This window comes from Anomaloglossus baeobatrachus, unplaced genomic scaffold (assembly GCF_048569485.1).
Source record: "Anomaloglossus baeobatrachus isolate aAnoBae1 unplaced genomic scaffold, aAnoBae1.hap1 Scaffold_3548, whole genome shotgun sequence".
NCBI classification, from domain to species: Eukaryota; Metazoa; Chordata; class Amphibia; order Anura; family Aromobatidae; genus Anomaloglossus; species Anomaloglossus baeobatrachus.
In genome coordinates, this window is record NW_027442906.1 from 42,205 (window position 1) to 61,324 (window position 19,120).

Sequence of the window (19,120 nt, forward strand, 5' to 3'; positions counted from 1 at the left end):
ATCACCCATGACTGTCCCCAATTGAGCTCAGAAGCTCAATGTCTATCATGACCTCTCTTTTAGAATGTCCAAGAGCAAGCAAACTATTCCTCCAGGAGAGGGCGCCAACAGACTACTAAAGAGATCATCATTACTCAAAGAAAACCCCAAAAACCAATGCATGATAGGAATAAACAGGTAACTTTCTTTGGAGTGGAAGCGGAGAGATCGCACCAGATGCCAATTCTAGATGTTATCACACCTGTGGTCACTGCAGCAGCAGGTGAATCCACTTTGTCCAAAAGGGATCTATTCCATTCAATTGCAAATGATCTAGATAAGACAGAGAACTGCAGCACGGGGACATAGCCGAGTTGGTCAGGTTGAGTGGTGATGAGTTTGCTATTTGGATGAATAAAGAAAGTCAAAAGTGTGAAAGATAAAAAACAAAAGGAGGAAGTGTGAAAAGTGAATGGGCCAAATTGAGGTGCATATGAAGACGTATGCTTTCTTCCAATTCATTAAATCGGGCTAATATGAATCAGGTGAATTGAGTTCTGCTTTTGGAAACTGGGTTAAGAAGGGGTGCACCGTTCCTGGAGGTACTGCAATACCAGGTCAATGCGTGGAGTGGACAGAGCAAGCTCTTTTTCCATCTCCCTGTTCTAAAAATCCATTTAATATATGGTCCCCAGATAGGGGACGTATCAGATATTAAACTGATAAGAACAGATACTACACTTGATCTTAGCCAAAAGGCCGAGAAGCGATAACCAGAATTGGTTTGGGCCTCGAGTGGCACCCTGGCCTATGCCGGACACATCTTAGGGAGAGAGAGCGAGAGGGAGACAAACCCACGCCTACACAAGACATTTTGTCACCCAAGCCAACCCTTGAAAAGGCTGCTTTGCAGAGCCAAAACAAGAAGAATGGTGCGTTTTGCAGCCGCCGCCCCCCACTGCAATGAATCTGAATAACTCCTCCTTTAGGGCGCAAGCAACTCCCCTCCCCCTTGCAGTCTTTCCAATTCACGATACAAAAAGACGGACAGGACAGGTTGCCTGACTTTCCGTCACTGCCACCCTTTGCCATCCTTACCCGTAGAAAGCCCTTTCATCATCCCCAAACCCTAATCTTTTCCCTTTCCTTCCCAGCCCCCAAACCCTGCCCTCTGTACCTTTCTCACCACCCGCTTCCCTTCTCCTGTCATCCCCCTACCACCCGGGAAAAAAAGAGATTGCCCCCTCCTTCCACTAGCCCACCCTCCCACCCAAAGAACAACTTCTTCTGCGCAGCTTGTTTTCTAGGCAGCAGCGCTATTGTGATGTCATCGGGGGGCATTGTGACAAGCCGCCAGTGTTCCGTCTCTTCATGTTGTGCACAGTTCAAACGGAAAATACATCAACAGGCAGACTACAGAAAAGCTTACTATCAAAGGTTAGAGGGGGGCTTTCTCAGAGGGCTTTTTACAGTTTTTCTATTCCCAATTAGCCGTTTAAGTGTACTTATTGAAAGTAGTAATTCTTTCATAGGCCGCCCTTTCTTAGTATTTGACGTTCCTTATATTGCGGTATGAGGCTTCGCAGTAGGTTGCAAACATTCATCACCCATGACTGTCCCCAATTGAGCTCAGAAGCTCAATGTCTATCATGACCTCTCTTTTAGAATGTCCAAGAGCAAGCAAACTATTCCTCCAGGAGAGGGCGCCAACAGACTACTAAAGAGATCATCATTACTCAAAGAAAACCCCAAAAACCAATGCATGATAGGAATAAACAGGTAACTTTCTTTGGAGTGGAAGCGGAGAGATCGCACCAGATGCCAATTCTAGATGTTATCACACCTGTGGTCACTGCAGCAGCAGGTGAATCCACTTTGTCCAAAAGGGATCTATTCCATTCAATTGCAAATGATCTAGATAAGACAGAGAACTGCAGCACGGGGACATAGCCGAGTTGGTCAGGTTGAGTGGTGATGAGTTTGCTATTTGGATGAATAAAGAAAGTCAAAAGTGTGAAAGATAAAAAACAAAAGGAGGAAGTGTGAAAAGTGAATGGGCCAAATTGAGGTGCATATGAAGACGTATGCTTTCTTCCAATTCATTAAATCGGGCTAATATGAATCAGGTGAATTGAGTTCTGCTTTTGGAAACTGGGTTAAGAAGGGGTGCACCGTTCCTGGAGGTACTGCAATACCAGGTCAATGCGTGGAGTGGACAGAGCAAGCTCTTTTTCCATCTCCCTGTTCTAAAAATCCATTTAATATATGGTCCCCAGATAGGGGACGTATCAGATATTAAACTGATAAGAACAGATTTTTTTTTTTTTTTTTTTTTATTTTTAAACCATTCAGGTTGCGTAATCATCCAGAATCAGAAGTGTCACCTCAGAGAGGTTTCACAACTTAACCGGATGCAACGTAAACTCATCCTCATGGCAATTTTATTTCAAAAGAGTGATAAAAATGTGTATAACACACCCATAGCCGTAAATCAGTAACCAAAAGCAGAAAAGTATAAACCATTACACCCAGTGTTTCCATTTCAGAAATTTCCATTCACCCTCAGCATCCATACCTCTTTCACCATCCCATTTATAGCAGAAATACAGTTTGTCCAAAACCATCCTGACACAATCATTCACTTCAAGATTCTCATTCCTATATACATACAAATTCCTGGTATTCCACAGAACTTCCTTCACACATGCCAGAAACAACCAAAACACTCTTTCTTTCCTCGTGCTCAAGCTACACAGACCAAACATAACCATTTTAGCTGTTAAAGCTCTTACACCCGTCAACTCCCAACACAACTTACCCAAATTACTCCATACGTCCTTTGCATGTCCACAAGACCAGAAAACATGTTCCACATCCTCAGTATCACCACATCCAGTCCTCGGGCACCTCTCTGAGGGTACCAATCCCCTCCTCTTCTGAACAGATCTTACCGGCAGCACACCATGCCAAGACATCCATAACAGATCTTTCTGTTTGTTAGAGATTTCATACTTTTTCAGTTTTTCCCATACTTCCTCATACTCAGCAGATTTCAAACCACTGATACCACATGCAAAACCGTCCACACACAACCTTTTTATCTCCTTTTTCTCCTTCATGAACTGACTCACAGTAAACTTCTCAAGTCTGAACTTCTTCACAAACAGCTCAACAAACAGGTACCACTCAGGACAAATGAAGGCAAAAGGTTTCCTCAGATCCTGCACAGTCCACTTCAGCCTTCCTAGCATAGAACCTGCTTGATACTTCAACATACAAGAGGCTTTAGTATCTTTAGAAAAAACCTCACAGAAAAAAGCCACATAGTTTATACCAATAAAAACCTCCAAGTTTGGAAAATCCAAACCACCATGCTTTTTCTTTTTCATCAATATCTCCCGTTTCGCCCTTTCCATGCCACATCCCCACAAAAACAAGAAAAGCACCCGATTTATCTTTTTCAAAGCCACAGTTGATGGAGGAAAAACCAAAGCAATATAAAGTATCATAGGCAAAATGATACTCTTCACAATCAAGACCTTTCCTGTAAAGGACAAATCCCTCAACCTCCAGAACTCCAATTTTTTAGCTATTTTACCCCCTAACTCCTCCCAACTTTCCTTACCTTTCAGCTCTTCATCAAAATCCATACCTAAGATCCTAACACTGGAACTGACACACTCCATCTGATCATCATGTAAAACACGTGGCAGACCAAAACCTTTCATCTTACTTTTGGCCCAATTAATTTTAAAGGCAGAAGCCACACAAAACAAATTAACCAGAAGCTTGACTCTCGACACGTCACAGACATTCTCACAGAGAATACAAATGTCATCCATATAGCCTAAAGCTTTAACATGTTTTCCTCCACTACCCGGAACCAATAGACCTTTAACCACTTTATCCTTCCTAATAGATTGTAACAACGGCTCTATAGCACAAATAAACAAAATGGGTGACAGAGGGCACCCCTGCCGAACCCCAGAAAGTATCTCAAAGCTATCAGTAAAAAAGCCATTCACCTGAATCTTACTTCTAGCCCCTTCATAGAGCCCATACAATAAACTAACCAAATGCTCCGGAAAGCCCATTTTCCTCAACACACAAAACAAATACACATGCGCCACCCTATCAAATGCCTTCTCAAAATCAAGCACACATACAATCACCCCCTTCTTCCTCGCCATACAATCCCCAATCATATCTCTCACTAACATCACATTTTCATGAATCCTCCTCTTAGGAACCGCACACCCCTGATCCTCCATAATAACATGTGAGATTACCTCCCTCATGCGATTGGCTAAAAGCTTGGCAAATATTTTATAATCCACATTTAGTAGCGTGATCGGACGCCAATTACCCACCACTCGCCTGTCACCTTTCTTAAACAGCAATACCACCACTCCTTGCTTCATACTGTCCGTCATCCTGCAACCAGAAAACAAACACTTCATAATAGACACCACATCCTTCCCAACAATATCCCAATACTTACTATAGAACTCCCAAGGGATCCCATCACCCCCTGGAGACTTGTTTTTAGCAGACTTAAAAATCACCTCCTTCACTTCATCCTCCGTAATGTCACTCAGCAAAAAAGGAAACTCAGATTCAGGTACAAAGTTGTCAATCACATTCAGAACCTCCTCATCCTCCCCCAGATCGCAGTCCTTCACTCCATACAGGGACTTATAATAGTCAGCCAATACACCGATCACATCCTTCCCATGCACCTCACTACCATTCTCATCCAACATTACATTCATCTCTCGCCCACCCCCACACATCTTCTTAAAGAAGAAACTGGTACACTTCTCATTCTTCTCTCTCACCTCAATTTTAGATCTCAGAATAATTTTCCTGCCCTCCTCCCCAAACCACTCTTTCATCTCACGTTTAGCTTTCTCCAGCTCATACTTTACATCCAGACCCAGAGATTTGCATTTATGCAGGTAGGAAATCCTCCTATTCTGCCACTTGTACAGATTTCTCCTCTTTCTGGCTTTCTTGTACCCAGCTTTCCTGAAAAACACACTGATTCTCACTTTCACCCAATCCCACCATAACAATAAATTTGGAAACCCTTTTTTCCTTGCAGCCCACCATGCATACTGCCTTACAAAATCCTTCTTCACCCTTTCATCCTGCAACAGACTGACATTCATTTTCCACACACCACGTCCATAAAACAAATTAGCAATTTCAAAACTCCCCACCAGACACTCATGATCAGAGAAAACAACCCTTTCTTGCGAATAATTAACACATTTTACCCCAGTGGAAGAAAAGAAAAAATAGTCCAAACGGGACTCGGTCTGACCATCATCTGCATGGTAGGTAAAGGGTCCTGGCTTGGAATCCACAGCGTCCTTTAACGAAAACTCTGAAATTAAACGATTCCATAAATTTCCGGTCACGTCCACCTTGGACTCGTATGAACCGGCTCTGCCCCTTTTGTCCAGGATGCAGTTTAAATCACCAACAACAAAAATAGGAATTTTACCATGCAGAAAAAAACGCAATTTCTCAAAAAGAGCGAGTCTCTGATTTTTATCAGCAGGGGCATAGATATTAATAAGCTTAAATTCCCACCCCCTATAACATAAAATAACACACACACATCTACCCTCTTCTACAATTACAGTTTGCTTTATCCTAATGTCCTTATTTTGAATCAAAACCCCCACCCCATCATTCTTATTTACAGCAGAAAATGACCACACCACCTCCCCAAAACCCCACTCACTCTTCTTAGGTTCCCTATTCAGCCCACATTCCTGCACACACACCACATCACAATTTTTTGAAGATAAGAAATCAAGCACACACGCACGCTTATATGACGACTGAAACACCCTCACATTCTGAGAGGCAATATTCAGTTGCAAAGCCATGCTGAAAAATTAAACAAAGGAAAAAAGCATCAAAACAGAAACCATTCAAGTCCCACTGGCAAAGTGGATAACATCTGCTAACCCTGCCACATCTTCATTAGATAGGAAGCATTGGCCTGGAGATATAGGGTCTTCAATGACCCCTGAAAGAGAAGTAGTGCTGGCATTGGAGTCTGGACTTAGAACCTCAAAGGGGTTTTGGGAGTAGAAATCAACTTTCTCCCGTGGCCCCGTCTTCAGCCTCTTCACTGGTCTCTTGTCTTTTCTCTTAGAGACCACCTTGTGGAAGCAGGCCACTAGCTCAGCAGGGGAATACTTGCTGTTACCTGCAGCGTCCTCGTCGGATGATGACATGGCGATTTCCCCAGGGGCAGACAGGTCAGCAGTACTGGTGTCCATCTCGGGGCTGCTCAGCTGGGGGAAGTCAGTGCTGATTGCAGCATTCCCCTGAGCAGCCTCTGGAGTCTCAGCCACCTCACATAGCACAGGTGCAGAATCAGCGGAGGCCTGCAGCACCTGCAAGTCACCAGTGACCTCCTGCAGAGCACTACACTCCCCAACAGACACAGGCTCAGCAATAGCAGGAGCAGGCGGAGGATGGGAATCCCCCACTGCAGCAGGCATTACAGGCTCCATTCCAATTCCTGCAGGTTTTTCAACAAATTTTGCAGGTTGAATGTTTGCACGGACATTAAATCTAGCCTGTTTCCTGTCAAAATTTCTCCTCTCCAGAACGTACTGATCCCCAAGGGTCGGGCAGGACTTACATGTATGATCCCCATCCCCACACAGGTCACATACAGGGGGGGAGGGGCAGTTGGCAGCCTCATGCCCTGCTTTCTTGCAGTTTCTGCAGGTAAGTCCCTGCTGGCAATTTTCTTTAATGTGTCCATATCGGAAACAACTCCGGCAAAAGGATGGTTGCCCAGGGTAATGGAGAAACCCCCTATTCCCACCAATTGAAAAATTGGCCGGGGGGTGCATGATACCTCCAACACCCTCTGGGTCAGGTCTAAAACGTACCCAAAATTTAATATTTCCATTGAATACATTAAAGACATTTCTCTGGGGAATGCCACCTTTCACAGAGGAGCAGTATCTTGCCAAAAAGGCCTTTACCATGGTGGTCTCAGTAAATGGATTATACATATGAACAGTCAGGGGTCTCTCCACTGCAGAAAATAAAGGAGTAACAGAAATGTACCTCATATACTCATGCTTATGGTGCCTCTGCAGGTCTTGGTAAAAATTCAGACAGTCTTCCTCATGGTAAAATGAAATGTCATACTGACCAGTAGATGGAAACTCCTGCATACAAAACACTTTATCCAGCTCAATGCCGCCCAGCTCCATGATCACGCTCTCCACTATATGTCCTAACTGTAGGGAATTCTTCTTCTCCACCGAGACAGTCAGACGAACCGTGTTCTTTATAGCTGCCATTACAAGAAATATGCCCAAGGCACACGATCGCAGTCTTCACAGCGTCGGAAGTCGCCTTCCACGTAAAAGCCCACAGGCCAGACCCAGCAAGGTTTCCCTCACTGGATCTTAGCCAAAAGGCCGAGAAGCGATAACCAGAATTGGTTTGGGCCTCGAGTGGCACCCTGGCCTATGCCGGACACATCTTAGGGAGAGAGAGCGAGAGGGAGACAAACCCACGCCTACACAAGACATTTTGTCACCCAAGCCAACCCTTGAAAAGGCTGCTTTGCAGAGCCAAAACAAGAAGAATGGTGCGTTTTGCAGCCGCCGCCCACTGCAATGAATCTGAATAACTCCTCCTTTAGGGCGCAAGCAACTCCCCTCCCCCTTGCAGTCTTTCCAATTCACGATACAAAAAGACGGACAGGACAGGTTGCCTGACTTTCCGTCACTGCCACCCTTTGCCATCCTTACCCGTAGAAAGCCCTTTCATCATCCCCAAACCCTAATCTTTTCCCTTTCCTTCCCAGCCCCCAAACCCTGCCCTCTGTACCTTTCTCACCACCCGCTTCCCTTCTCCTGTCATCCCCCTACCACCCGGGAAAAAAAGAGATTGCCCCCTCCTTCCACTAGCCCACCCTCCCACCCAAAGAACAACTTCTTCTGCGCAGCTTGTTTTCTAGGCAGCAGCGCTATTGTGATGTCATCGGGGGGCATTGTGACAAGCCGCCAGTGTTCCGTCTCTTCATGTTGTGCACAGTTCAAACGGAAAATACATCAACAGGCAGACTACAGAAAAGCTTACTATCAAAGGTTAGAGGGGGGCTTTCTCAGAGGGCTTTTTACAGTTTTTCTATTCCCAATTAGCCGTTTAAGTGTACTTATTGAAAGTAGTAATTCTTTCATAGGCCGCCCTTTCTTAGTATTTGACGTTCCTTATATTGCGGTATGAGGCTTCGCAGTAGGTTGCAAACATTCATCACCCATGACTGTCCCCAATTGAGCTCAGAAGCTCAATGTCTATCATGACCTCTCTTTTAGAATGTCCAAGAGCAAGCAAACTATTCCTCCAGGAGAGGGCGCCAACAGACTACTAAAGAGATCATCATTACTCAAAGAAAACCCCAAAAACCAATGCATGATAGGAATAAACAGGTAACTTTCTTTGGAGTGGAAGCGGAGAGATCGCACCAGATGCCAATTCTAGATGTTATCACACCTGTGGTCACTGCAGCAGCAGGTGAATCCACTTTGTCCAAAAGGGATCTATTCCATTCAATTGCAAATGATCTAGATAAGACAGAGAACTGCAGCACGGGGACATAGCCGAGTTGGTCAGGTTGAGTGGTGATGAGTTTGCTATTTGGATGAATAAAGAAAGTCAAAAGTGTGAAAGATAAAAAACAAAAGGAGGAAGTGTGAAAAGTGAATGGGCCAAATTGAGGTGCATATGAAGACGTATGCTTTCTTCCAATTCATTAAATCGGGCTAATATGAATCAGGTGAATTGAGTTCTGCTTTTGGAAACTGGGTTAAGAAGGGGTGCACCGTTCCTGGAGGTACTGCAATACCAGGTCAATGCGTGGAGTGGACAGAGCAAGCTCTTTTTCCATCTCCCTGTTCTAAAAATCCATTTAATATATGGTCCCCAGATAGGGGACGTATCAGATATTAAACTGATAAGAACAGATACTACACTTGATCTTAGCCAAAAGGCCGAGAAGCGATAACCAGAATTGGTTTGGGCCTCGAGTGGCACCCTGGCCTATGCCGGACACATCTTAGGGAGAGAGAGCGAGAGGGAGACAAACCCACGCCTACACAAGACATTTTGTCACCCAAGCCAACCCTTGAAAAGGCTGCTTTGCAGAGCCAAAACAAGAAGAATGGTGCGTTTTGCAGCCGCCGCCCACTGCAATGAATCTGAATAACTCCTCCTTTAGGGCGCAAGCAACTCCCCTCCCCCTTGCAGTCTTTCCAATTCACGATACAAAAAGACGGACAGGACAGGTTGCCTGACTTTCCGTCACTGCCACCCTTTGCCATCCTTACCCGTAGAAAGCCCTTTCATCATCCCCAAACCCTAATCTTTTCCCTTTCCTTCCCAGCCCCCAAACCCTGCCCTCTGTACCTTTCTCACCACCCGCTTCCCTTCTCCTGTCATCCCCCTACCACCCGGGAAAAAAAGAGATTGCCCCCTCCTTCCACTAGCCCACCCTCCCACCCAAAGAACAACTTCTTCTGCGCAGCTTGTTTTCTAGGCAGCAGCGCTATTGTGATGTCATCGGGGGGCATTGTGACAAGCCGCCAGTGTTCCGTCTCTTCATGTTGTGCACAGTTCAAACGGAAAATACATCAACAGGCAGACTACAGAAAAGCTTACTATCAAAGGTTAGAGGGGGGCTTTCTCAGAGGGCTTTTTACAGTTTTTCTATTCCCAATTAGCCGTTTAAGTGTACTTATTGAAAGTAGTAATTCTTTCATAGGCCGCCCTTTCTTAGTATTTGACGTTCCTTATATTGCGGTATGAGGCTTCGCAGTAGGTTGCAAACATTCATCACCCATGACTGTCCCCAATTGAGCTCAGAAGCTCAATGTCTATCATGACCTCTCTTTTAGAATGTCCAAGAGCAAGCAAACTATTCCTCCAGGAGAGGGCGCCAACAGACTACTAAAGAGATCATCATTACTCAAAGAAAACCCCAAAAACCAATGCATGATAGGAATAAACAGGTAACTTTCTTTGGAGTGGAAGCGGAGAGATCGCACCAGATGCCAATTCTAGATGTTATCACACCTGTGGTCACTGCAGCAGCAGGTGAATCCACTTTGTCCAAAAGGGATCTATTCCATTCAATTGCAAATGATCTAGATAAGACAGAGAACTGCAGCACGGGGACATAGCCGAGTTGGTCAGGTTGAGTGGTGATGAGTTTGCTATTTGGATGAATAAAGAAAGTCAAAAGTGTGAAAGATAAAAAACAAAAGGAGGAAGTGTGAAAAGTGAATGGGCCAAATTGAGGTGCATATGAAGACGTATGCTTTCTTCCAATTCATTAAATCGGGCTAATATGAATCAGGTGAATTGAGTTCTGCTTTTGGAAACTGGGTTAAGAAGGGGTGCACCGTTCCTGGAGGTACTGCAATACCAGGTCAATGCGTGGAGTGGACAGAGCAAGCTCTTTTTCCATCTCCCTGTTCTAAAAATCCATTTAATATATGGTCCCCAGATAGGGGACGTATCAGATATTAAACTGATAAGAACAGATACTACACTTGATCTTAGCCAAAAGGCCGAGAAGCGATAACCAGAATTGGTTTGGGCCTCGAGTGGCACCCTGGCCTATGCCGGACACATCTTAGGGAGAGAGAGCGAGAGGGAGACAAACCCACGCCTACACAAGACATTTTGTCACCCAAGCCAACCCTTGAAAAGGCTGCTTTGCAGAGCCAAAACAAGAAGAATGGTGCGTTTTGCAGCCGCCGCCCACTGCAATGAATCTGAATAACTCCTCCTTTAGGGCGCAAGCAACTCCCCTCCCCCTTGCAGTCTTTCCAATTCACGATACAAAAAGACGGACAGGACAGGTTGCCTGACTTTCCGTCACTGCCACCCTTTGCCATCCTTACCCGTAGAAAGCCCTTTCATCATCCCCAAACCCTAATCTTTTCCCTTTCCTTCCCAGCCCCCAAACCCTGCCCTCTGTACCTTTCTCACCACCCGCTTCCCTTCTCCTGTCATCCCCCTACCACCCGGGAAAAAAAGAGATTGCCCCCTCCTTCCACTAGCCCACCCTCCCACCCAAAGAACAACTTCTTCTGCGCAGCTTGTTTTCTAGGCAGCAGCGCTATTGTGATGTCATCGGGGGGCATTGTGACAAGCCGCCAGTGTTCCGTCTCTTCATGTTGTGCACAGTTCAAACGGAAAATACATCAACAGGCAGACTACAGAAAAGCTTACTATCAAAGGTTAGAGGGGGGCTTTCTCAGAGGGCTTTTTACAGTTTTTCTATTCCCAATTAGCCGTTTAAGTGTACTTATTGAAAGTAGTAATTCTTTCATAGGCCGCCCTTTCTTAGTATTTGACGTTCCTTATATTGCGGTATGAGGCTTCGCAGTAGGTTGCAAACATTCATCACCCATGACTGTCCCCAATTGAGCTCAGAAGCTCAATGTCTATCATGACCTCTCTTTTAGAATGTCCAAGAGCAAGCAAACTATTCCTCCAGGAGAGGGCGCCAACAGACTACTAAAGAGATCATCATTACTCAAAGAAAACCCCAAAAACCAATGCATGATAGGAATAAACAGGTAACTTTCTTTGGAGTGGAAGCGGAGAGATCGCACCAGATGCCAATTCTAGATGTTATCACACCTGTGGTCACTGCAGCAGCAGGTGAATCCACTTTGTCCAAAAGGGATCTATTCCATTCAATTGCAAATGATCTAGATAAGACAGAGAACTGCAGCACGGGGACATAGCCGAGTTGGTCAGGTTGAGTGGTGATGAGTTTGCTATTTGGATGAATAAAGAAAGTCAAAAGTGTGAAAGATAAAAAACAAAAGGAGGAAGTGTGAAAAGTGAATGGGCCAAATTGAGGTGCATATGAAGACGTATGCTTTCTTCCAATTCATTAAATCGGGCTAATATGAATCAGGTGAATTGAGTTCTGCTTTTGGAAACTGGGTTAAGAAGGGGTGCACCGTTCCTGGAGGTACTGCAATACCAGGTCAATGCGTGGAGTGGACAGAGCAAGCTCTTTTTCCATCTCCCTGTTCTAAAAATCCATTTAATATATGGTCCCCAGATAGGGGACGTATCAGATATTAAACTGATAAGAACAGATACTACACTTGATCTTAGCCAAAAGGCCGAGAAGCGATAACCAGAATTGGTTTGGGCCTCGAGTGGCACCCTGGCCTATGCCGGACACATCTTAGGGAGAGAGAGCGAGAGGGAGACAAACCCACGCCTACACAAGACATTTTGTCACCCAAGCCAACCCTTGAAAAGGCTGCTTTGCAGAGCCAAAACAAGAAGAATGGTGCGTTTTGCAGCCGCCGCCCACTGCAATGAATCTGAATAACTCCTCCTTTAGGGCGCAAGCAACTCCCCTCCCCCTTGCAGTCTTTCCAATTCACGATACAAAAAGACGGACAGGACAGGTTGCCTGACTTTCCGTCACTGCCACCCTTTGCCATCCTTACCCGTAGAAAGCCCTTTCATCATCCCCAAACCCTAATCTTTTCCCTTTCCTTCCCAGCCCCCAAACCCTGCCCTCTGTACCTTTCTCACCACCCGCTTCCCTTCTCCTGTCATCCCCCTACCACCCGGGAAAAAAAGAGATTGCCCCCTCCTTCCACTAGCCCACCCTCCCACCCAAAGAACAACTTCTTCTGCGCAGCTTGTTTTCTAGGCAGCAGCGCTATTGTGATGTCATCGGGGGGCATTGTGACAAGCCGCCAGTGTTCCGTCTCTTCATGTTGTGCACAGTTCAAACGGAAAATACATCAACAGGCAGACTACAGAAAAGCTTACTATCAAAGGTTAGAGGGGGGCTTTCTCAGAGGGCTTTTTACAGTTTTTCTATTCCCAATTAGCCGTTTAAGTGTACTTATTGAAAGTAGTAATTCTTTCATAGGCCGCCCTTTCTTAGTATTTGACGTTCCTTATATTGCGGTATGAGGCTTCGCAGTAGGTTGCAAACATTCATCACCCATGACTGTCCCCAATTGAGCTCAGAAGCTCAATGTCTATCATGACCTCTCTTTTAGAATGTCCAAGAGCAAGCAAACTATTCCTCCAGGAGAGGGCGCCAACAGACTACTAAAGAGATCATCATTACTCAAAGAAAACCCCAAAAACCAATGCATGATAGGAATAAACAGGTAACTTTCTTTGGAGTGGAAGCGGAGAGATCGCACCAGATGCCAATTCTAGATGTTATCACACCTGTGGTCACTGCAGCAGCAGGTGAATCCACTTTGTCCAAAAGGGATCTATTCCATTCAATTGCAAATGATCTAGATAAGACAGAGAACTGCAGCACGGGGACATAGCCGAGTTGGTCAGGTTGAGTGGTGATGAGTTTGCTATTTGGATGAATAAAGAAAGTCAAAAGTGTGAAAGATAAAAAACAAAAGGAGGAAGTGTGAAAAGTGAATGGGCCAAATTGAGGTGCATATGAAGACGTATGCTTTCTTCCAATTCATTAAATCGGGCTAATATGAATCAGGTGAATTGAGTTCTGCTTTTGGAAACTGGGTTAAGAAGGGGTGCACCGTTCCTGGAGGTACTGCAATACCAGGTCAATGCGTGGAGTGGACAGAGCAAGCTCTTTTTCCATCTCCCTGTTCTAAAAATCCATTTAATATATGGTCCCCAGATAGGGGACGTATCAGATATTAAACTGATAAGAACAGATACTACACTTGATCTTAGCCAAAAGGCCGAGAAGCGATAACCAGAATTGGTTTGGGCCTCGAGTGGCACCCTGGCCTATGCCGGACACATCTTAGGGAGAGAGAGCGAGAGGGAGACAAACCCACGCCTACACAAGACATTTTGTCACCCAAGCCAACCCTTGAAAAGGCTGCTTTGCAGAGCCAAAACAAGAAGAATGGTGCGTTTTGCAGCCGCCGCCCACTGCAATGAATCTGAATAACTCCTCCTTTAGGGCGCAAGCAACTCCCCTCCCCCTTGCAGTCTTTCCAATTCACGATACAAAAAGACGGACAGGACAGGTTGCCTGACTTTCCGTCACTGCCACCCTTTGCCATCCTTACCCGTAGAAAGCCCTTTCATCATCCCCAAACCCTAATCTTTTCCCTTTCCTTCCCAGCCCCCAAACCCTGCCCTCTGTACCTTTCTCACCACCCGCTTCCCTTCTCCTGTCATCCCCCTACCACCCGGGAAAAAAAGAGATTGCCCCCTCCTTCCACTAGCCCACCCTCCCACCCAAAGAACAACTTCTTCTGCGCAGCTTGTTTTCTAGGCAGCAGCGCTATTGTGATGTCATCGGGGGGCATTGTGACAAGCCGCCAGTGTTCCGTCTCTTCATGTTGTGCACAGTTCAAACGGAAAATACATCAACAGGCAGACTACAGAAAAGCTTACTATCAAAGGTTAGAGGGGGGCTTTCTCAGAGGGCTTTTTACAGTTTTTCTATTCCCAATTAGCCGTTTAAGTGTACTTATTGAAAGTAGTAATTCTTTCATAGGCCGCCCTTTCTTAGTATTTGACGTTCCTTATATTGCGGTATGAGGCTTCGCAGTAGGTTGCAAACATTCATCACCCATGACTGTCCCCAATTGAGCTCAGAAGCTCAATGTCTATCATGACCTCTCTTTTAGAATGTCCAAGAGCAAGCAAACTATTCCTCCAGGAGAGGGCGCCAACAGACTACTAAAGAGATCATCATTACTCAAAGAAAACCCCAAAAACCAATGCATGATAGGAATAAACAGGTAACTTTCTTTGGAGTGGAAGCGGAGAGATCGCACCAGATGCCAATTCTAGATGTTATCACACCTGTGGTCACTGCAGCAGCAGGTGAATCCACTTTGTCCAAAAGGGATCTATTCCATTCAATTGCAAATGATCTAGATAAGACAGAGAACTGCAGCACGGGGACATAGCCGAGTTGGTCAGGTTGAGTGGTGATGAGTTTGCTATTTGGATGAATAAAGAAAGTCAAAAGTGTGAAAGATAAAAAACAAAAGGAGGAAGTGTGAAAAGTGAATGGGCCAAATTGAGGTGCATATGAAGACGTATGCTTTCTTCCAATTCATTAAATCGGGCTAATATGAATCAGGTGAATTGAGTTCTGCTTTTGGAAACTGGGTTAAGAAGGGGTGCACCGTTCCTGGAGGTACTGCAATACCAGGTCAATGCGTGGAGTGGACAGAGCAAGCTCTTTTTCCATCTCCCTGTTCTAAAAATCCATTTAATATATGGTCCCCAGATAGGGGACGTATCAGATATTAAACTGATAAGAACAGATACTACACTTGATCTTAGCCAAAAGGCCGAGAAGCGATAACCAGAATTGGTTTGGGCCTCGAGTGGCACCCTGGCCTATGCCGGACACATCTTAGGGAGAGAGAGCGAGAGGGAGACAAACCCACGCCTACACAAGACATTTTGTCACCCAAGCCAACCCTTGAAAAGGCTGCTTTGCAGAGCCAAAACAAGAAGAATGGTGCGTTTTGCAGCCGCCGCCCACTGCAATGAATCTGAATAACTCCTCCTTTAGGGCGCAAGCAACTCCCCTCCCCCTTGCAGTCTTTCCAATTCACGATACAAAAAGACGGACAGGACAGGTTGCCTGACTTTCCGTCACTGCCACCCTTTGCCATCCTTACCCGTAGAAAGCCCTTTCATCATCCCCAAACCCTAATCTTTTCCCTTTCCTTCCCAGCCCCCAAACCCTGCCCTCTGTACCTTTCTCACCACCCGCTTCCCTTCTCCTGTCATCCCCCTACCACCCGGGAAAAAAAGAGATTGCCCCCTCCTTCCACTAGCCCACCCTCCCACCCAAAGAACAACTTCTTCTGCGCAGCTTGTTTTCTAGGCAGCAGCGCTATTGTGATGTCATCGGGGGGCATTGTGACAAGCCGCCAGTGTTCCGTCTCTTCATGTTGTGCACAGTTCAAACGGAAAATACATCAACAGGCAGACTACAGAAAAGCTTACTATCAAAGGTTAGAGGGGGGCTTTCTCAGAGGGCTTTTTACAGTTTTTCTATTCCCAATTAGCCGTTTAAGTGTACTTATTGAAAGTAGTAATTCTTTCATAGGCCGCCCTTTCTTAGTATTTGACGTTCCTTATATTGCGGTATGAGGCTTCGCAGTAGGTTGCAAACATTCATCACCCATGACTGTCCCCAATTGAGCTCAGAAGCTCAATGTCTATCATGACCTCTCTTTTAGAATGTCCAAGAGCAAGCAAACTATTCCTCCAGGAGAGGGCGCCAACAGACTACTAAAGAGATCATCATTACTCAAAGAAAACCCCAAAAACCAATGCATGATAGGAATAAACAGGTAACTTTCTTTGGAGTGGAAGCGGAGAGATCGCACCAGATGCCAATTCTAGATGTTATCACACCTGTGGTCACTGCAGCAGCAGGTGAATCCACTTTGTCCAAAAGGGATCTATTCCATTCAATTGCAAATGATCTAGATAAGACAGAGAACTGCAGCACGGGGACATAGCCGAGTTGGTCAGGTTGAGTGGTGATGAGTTTGCTATTTGGATGAATAAAGAAAGTCAAAAGTGTGAAAGATAAAAAACAAAAGGAGGAAGTGTGAAAAGTGAATGGGCCAAATTGAGGTGCATATGAAGACGTATGCTTTCTTCCAATTCATTAAATCGGGCTAATATGAATCAGGTGAATTGAGTTCTGCTTTTGGAAACTGGGTTAAGAAGGGGTGCACCGTTCCTGGAGGTACTGCAATACCAGGTCAATGCGTGGAGTGGACAGAGCAAGCTCTTTTTCCATCTCCCTGTTCTAAAAATCCATTTAATATATGGTCCCCAGATAGGGGACGTATCAGATATTAAACTGATAAGAACAGATACTACACTTGATCTTAGCCAAAAGGCCGAGAAGCGATAACCAGAATTGGTTTGGGCCTCGAGTGGCACCCTGGCCTATGCCGGACACATCTTAGGGAGAGAGAGCGAGAGGGAGACAAACCCACGCCTACACAAGACATTTTGTCACCCAAGCCAACCCTTGAAAAGGCTGCTTTGCAGAGCCAAAACAAGAAGAATGGTGCGTTTTGCAGCCGCCGCCCACTGCAATGAATCTGAATAACTCCTCCTTTAGGGCGCAAGCAACTCCCCTCCCCCTTGCAGTCTTTCCAATTCACGATACAAAAAGACGGACAGGACAGGTTGCCTGACTTTCCGTCACTGCCACCCTTTGCCATCCTTACCCGTAGAAAGCCCTTTCATCATCCCCAAACCCTAATCTTTTCCCTTTCCTTCCCAGCCCCCAAACCCTGCCCTCTGTACCTTTCTCACCACCCGCTTCCCTTCTCCTGTCATCCCCCTACCACCCGGGAAAAAAAGAGATTGCCCCCTCCTTCCACTAGCCCACCCTCCCACCCAAAGAACAACTTCTTCTGCGCAGCTTGTTTTCTAGGCAGCAGCGCTATTGTGATGTCATCGGGGGGCATTGTGACAAGCCGCCAGTGTTCCGTCTCTTCATGTTGTGCACAGTTCAAACGGAAAATACATCAACAGGCAGACTACAGAAAAGCTTACTATCAAAGGTTAGAGGGGGGCTTTCTCAGAGGGCTTTTTACAGTTTTTCTATTCCCAATTAGCCGTTTAAGTGTACTTATTGAAAGTAGTAATTCTTTCATAGGCCGCCCTTTCTTAGTATTTGACGTTCCTTATATTGCGGTATGAGGCTTCGCAGTAGGTTGCAAACATTCATCACCCATGACTGTCCCCAATTGAGCTCAGAAGCTCAATGTCTATCATGACCTCTCTTTTAGAATGTCCAAGAGCAAGCAAACTATTCCTCCAGGAGAGGGCGCCAACAGACTACTAAAGAGATCATCATTACTCAAAGAAAACCCCAAAAACCAATGCATGATAGGAATAAACAGGTAACTTTCTTTGGAGTGGAAGCGGAGAGATCGCACCAGATGCCAATTCTAGATGTTATCACACCTGTGGTCACTGCAGCAGCAGGTGAATCCACTTTGTCCAAAAGGGATCTATTCCATTCAATTGCAAATGATCTAGATAAGACAGAGAACTGCAGCACGGGGACATAGCCGAGTTGGTCAGGTTGAGTGGTGATGAGTTTGCTATTTGGATGAATAAAGAAAGTCAAAAGTGTGAAAGATAAAAAACAAAAGGAGGAAGTGTGAAAAGTGAATGGGCCAAATTGAGGTGCATATGAAGACGTATGCTTTCTTCCAATTCATTAAATCGGGCTAATATGAATCAGGTGAATTGAGTTCTGCTTTTGGAAACTGGGTTAAGAAGGGGTGCACCGTTCCTGGAGGTACTGCAATACCAGGTCAATGCGTGGAGTGGACAGAGCAAGCTCTTTTTCCATCTCCCTGTTCTAAAAATCCATTTAATATATGGTCCCCAGATAGGGGACGTATCAGATATTAAACTGATAAGAACAGATACTACACTTGATCTTAGCCAAAAGGCCGAGAAGCGATAACCAGAATTGGTTTGGGCCTCGAGTGGCACCCTGGCCTATGCCGGACACATCTTAGGGAGAGAGAGCGAGAGGGAGACAAACCCACGCCTACACAAGACATTTTGTCACCCAAGCCAACCCTTGAAAAGGCTGCTTTGCAGAGCCAAAACAAGAAGAATGGTGCGTTTTGCAGCCGCCGCCCACTGCAATGAATCTGAATAACTCCTCCTTTAGGGCGCAAGCAACTCCCCTCCCCCTTGCAGTCTTTCCAATTCACGATACAAAAAGACGGACAGGACAGGTTGCCTGACTTTCCGTTACTGCCACCCTTTGCCATCCTTACCCGTAGAAAGCCCTTTCATCATCCCCAAACCCTAATCTTTTCCCTTTCCTTCCCAGCCCCCAAACCCTGCCCTCTGTACCTTTCTCACCACCCGCTTCCCTTCTCCTGTCATCCCCCTACCACCCGGGAAAAAAAGAGATTGCCCCCTCCTTCCACTAGCCCACCCTCCCACCCAAAGAACAACTTCTTCTGCGCAGCTTGTTTTCTAGGCAGCAGCGCTATTGTGATGTCATCGGGGGGCATTGTGACAAGCCGCCAGTGTTCCGTCTCTTCATGTTGTGCACAGTTCAAACGGA

The 19,120-nt window shown here is 45.7% G+C and overlaps 9 non-coding genes across 9 annotated transcripts; all 9 read right to left on the reverse strand.

Annotated features, from left to right (window-relative positions):
* Nucleotides 1-559: 559 nt before the first annotated feature.
* Nucleotides 560-750, reverse strand: LOC142272721 (U2 spliceosomal RNA). The gene has a single exon (XR_012737535.1). It is a non-coding gene; the product is annotated as a U2 spliceosomal RNA (small nuclear RNA).
* A 1,390-nt stretch (nt 751-2,140) lies between these two features.
* On the reverse strand, nt 2,141-2,327 carry LOC142272742 (U2 spliceosomal RNA). The gene has a single exon (XR_012737553.1). It is a non-coding gene; the product is annotated as a U2 spliceosomal RNA (small nuclear RNA).
* Nucleotides 2,328-8,841: 6,514 nt separating this feature from the next.
* On the reverse strand, nt 8,842-9,032 carry LOC142272722 (U2 spliceosomal RNA). The gene has a single exon (XR_012737536.1). It is a non-coding gene; the product is annotated as a U2 spliceosomal RNA (small nuclear RNA).
* Nucleotides 9,033-10,419: 1,387 nt separating this feature from the next.
* Nucleotides 10,420-10,610, reverse strand: LOC142272724 (U2 spliceosomal RNA). Its single transcript, XR_012737537.1, has one exon. It is a non-coding gene; the product is annotated as a U2 spliceosomal RNA (small nuclear RNA).
* Nucleotides 10,611-11,997: 1,387 nt separating this feature from the next.
* Nucleotides 11,998-12,188, reverse strand: LOC142272725 (U2 spliceosomal RNA). Its single transcript, XR_012737538.1, has one exon. It is a non-coding gene; the product is annotated as a U2 spliceosomal RNA (small nuclear RNA).
* Nucleotides 12,189-13,575: 1,387 nt separating this feature from the next.
* On the reverse strand, nt 13,576-13,766 carry LOC142272726 (U2 spliceosomal RNA). The gene has a single exon (XR_012737539.1). It is a non-coding gene; the product is annotated as a U2 spliceosomal RNA (small nuclear RNA).
* A 1,387-nt stretch (nt 13,767-15,153) lies between these two features.
* On the reverse strand, nt 15,154-15,344 carry LOC142272727 (U2 spliceosomal RNA). The gene has a single exon (XR_012737540.1). It is a non-coding gene; the product is annotated as a U2 spliceosomal RNA (small nuclear RNA).
* A 1,387-nt stretch (nt 15,345-16,731) lies between these two features.
* LOC142272729 (U2 spliceosomal RNA) lies at nt 16,732-16,922 on the reverse strand. Its single transcript, XR_012737542.1, has one exon. It is a non-coding gene; the product is annotated as a U2 spliceosomal RNA (small nuclear RNA).
* Nucleotides 16,923-18,309: 1,387 nt separating this feature from the next.
* On the reverse strand, nt 18,310-18,500 carry LOC142272730 (U2 spliceosomal RNA). Its single transcript, XR_012737543.1, has one exon. It is a non-coding gene; the product is annotated as a U2 spliceosomal RNA (small nuclear RNA).
* Between the last annotated feature and the right edge of the window lie 620 nt (nt 18,501-19,120).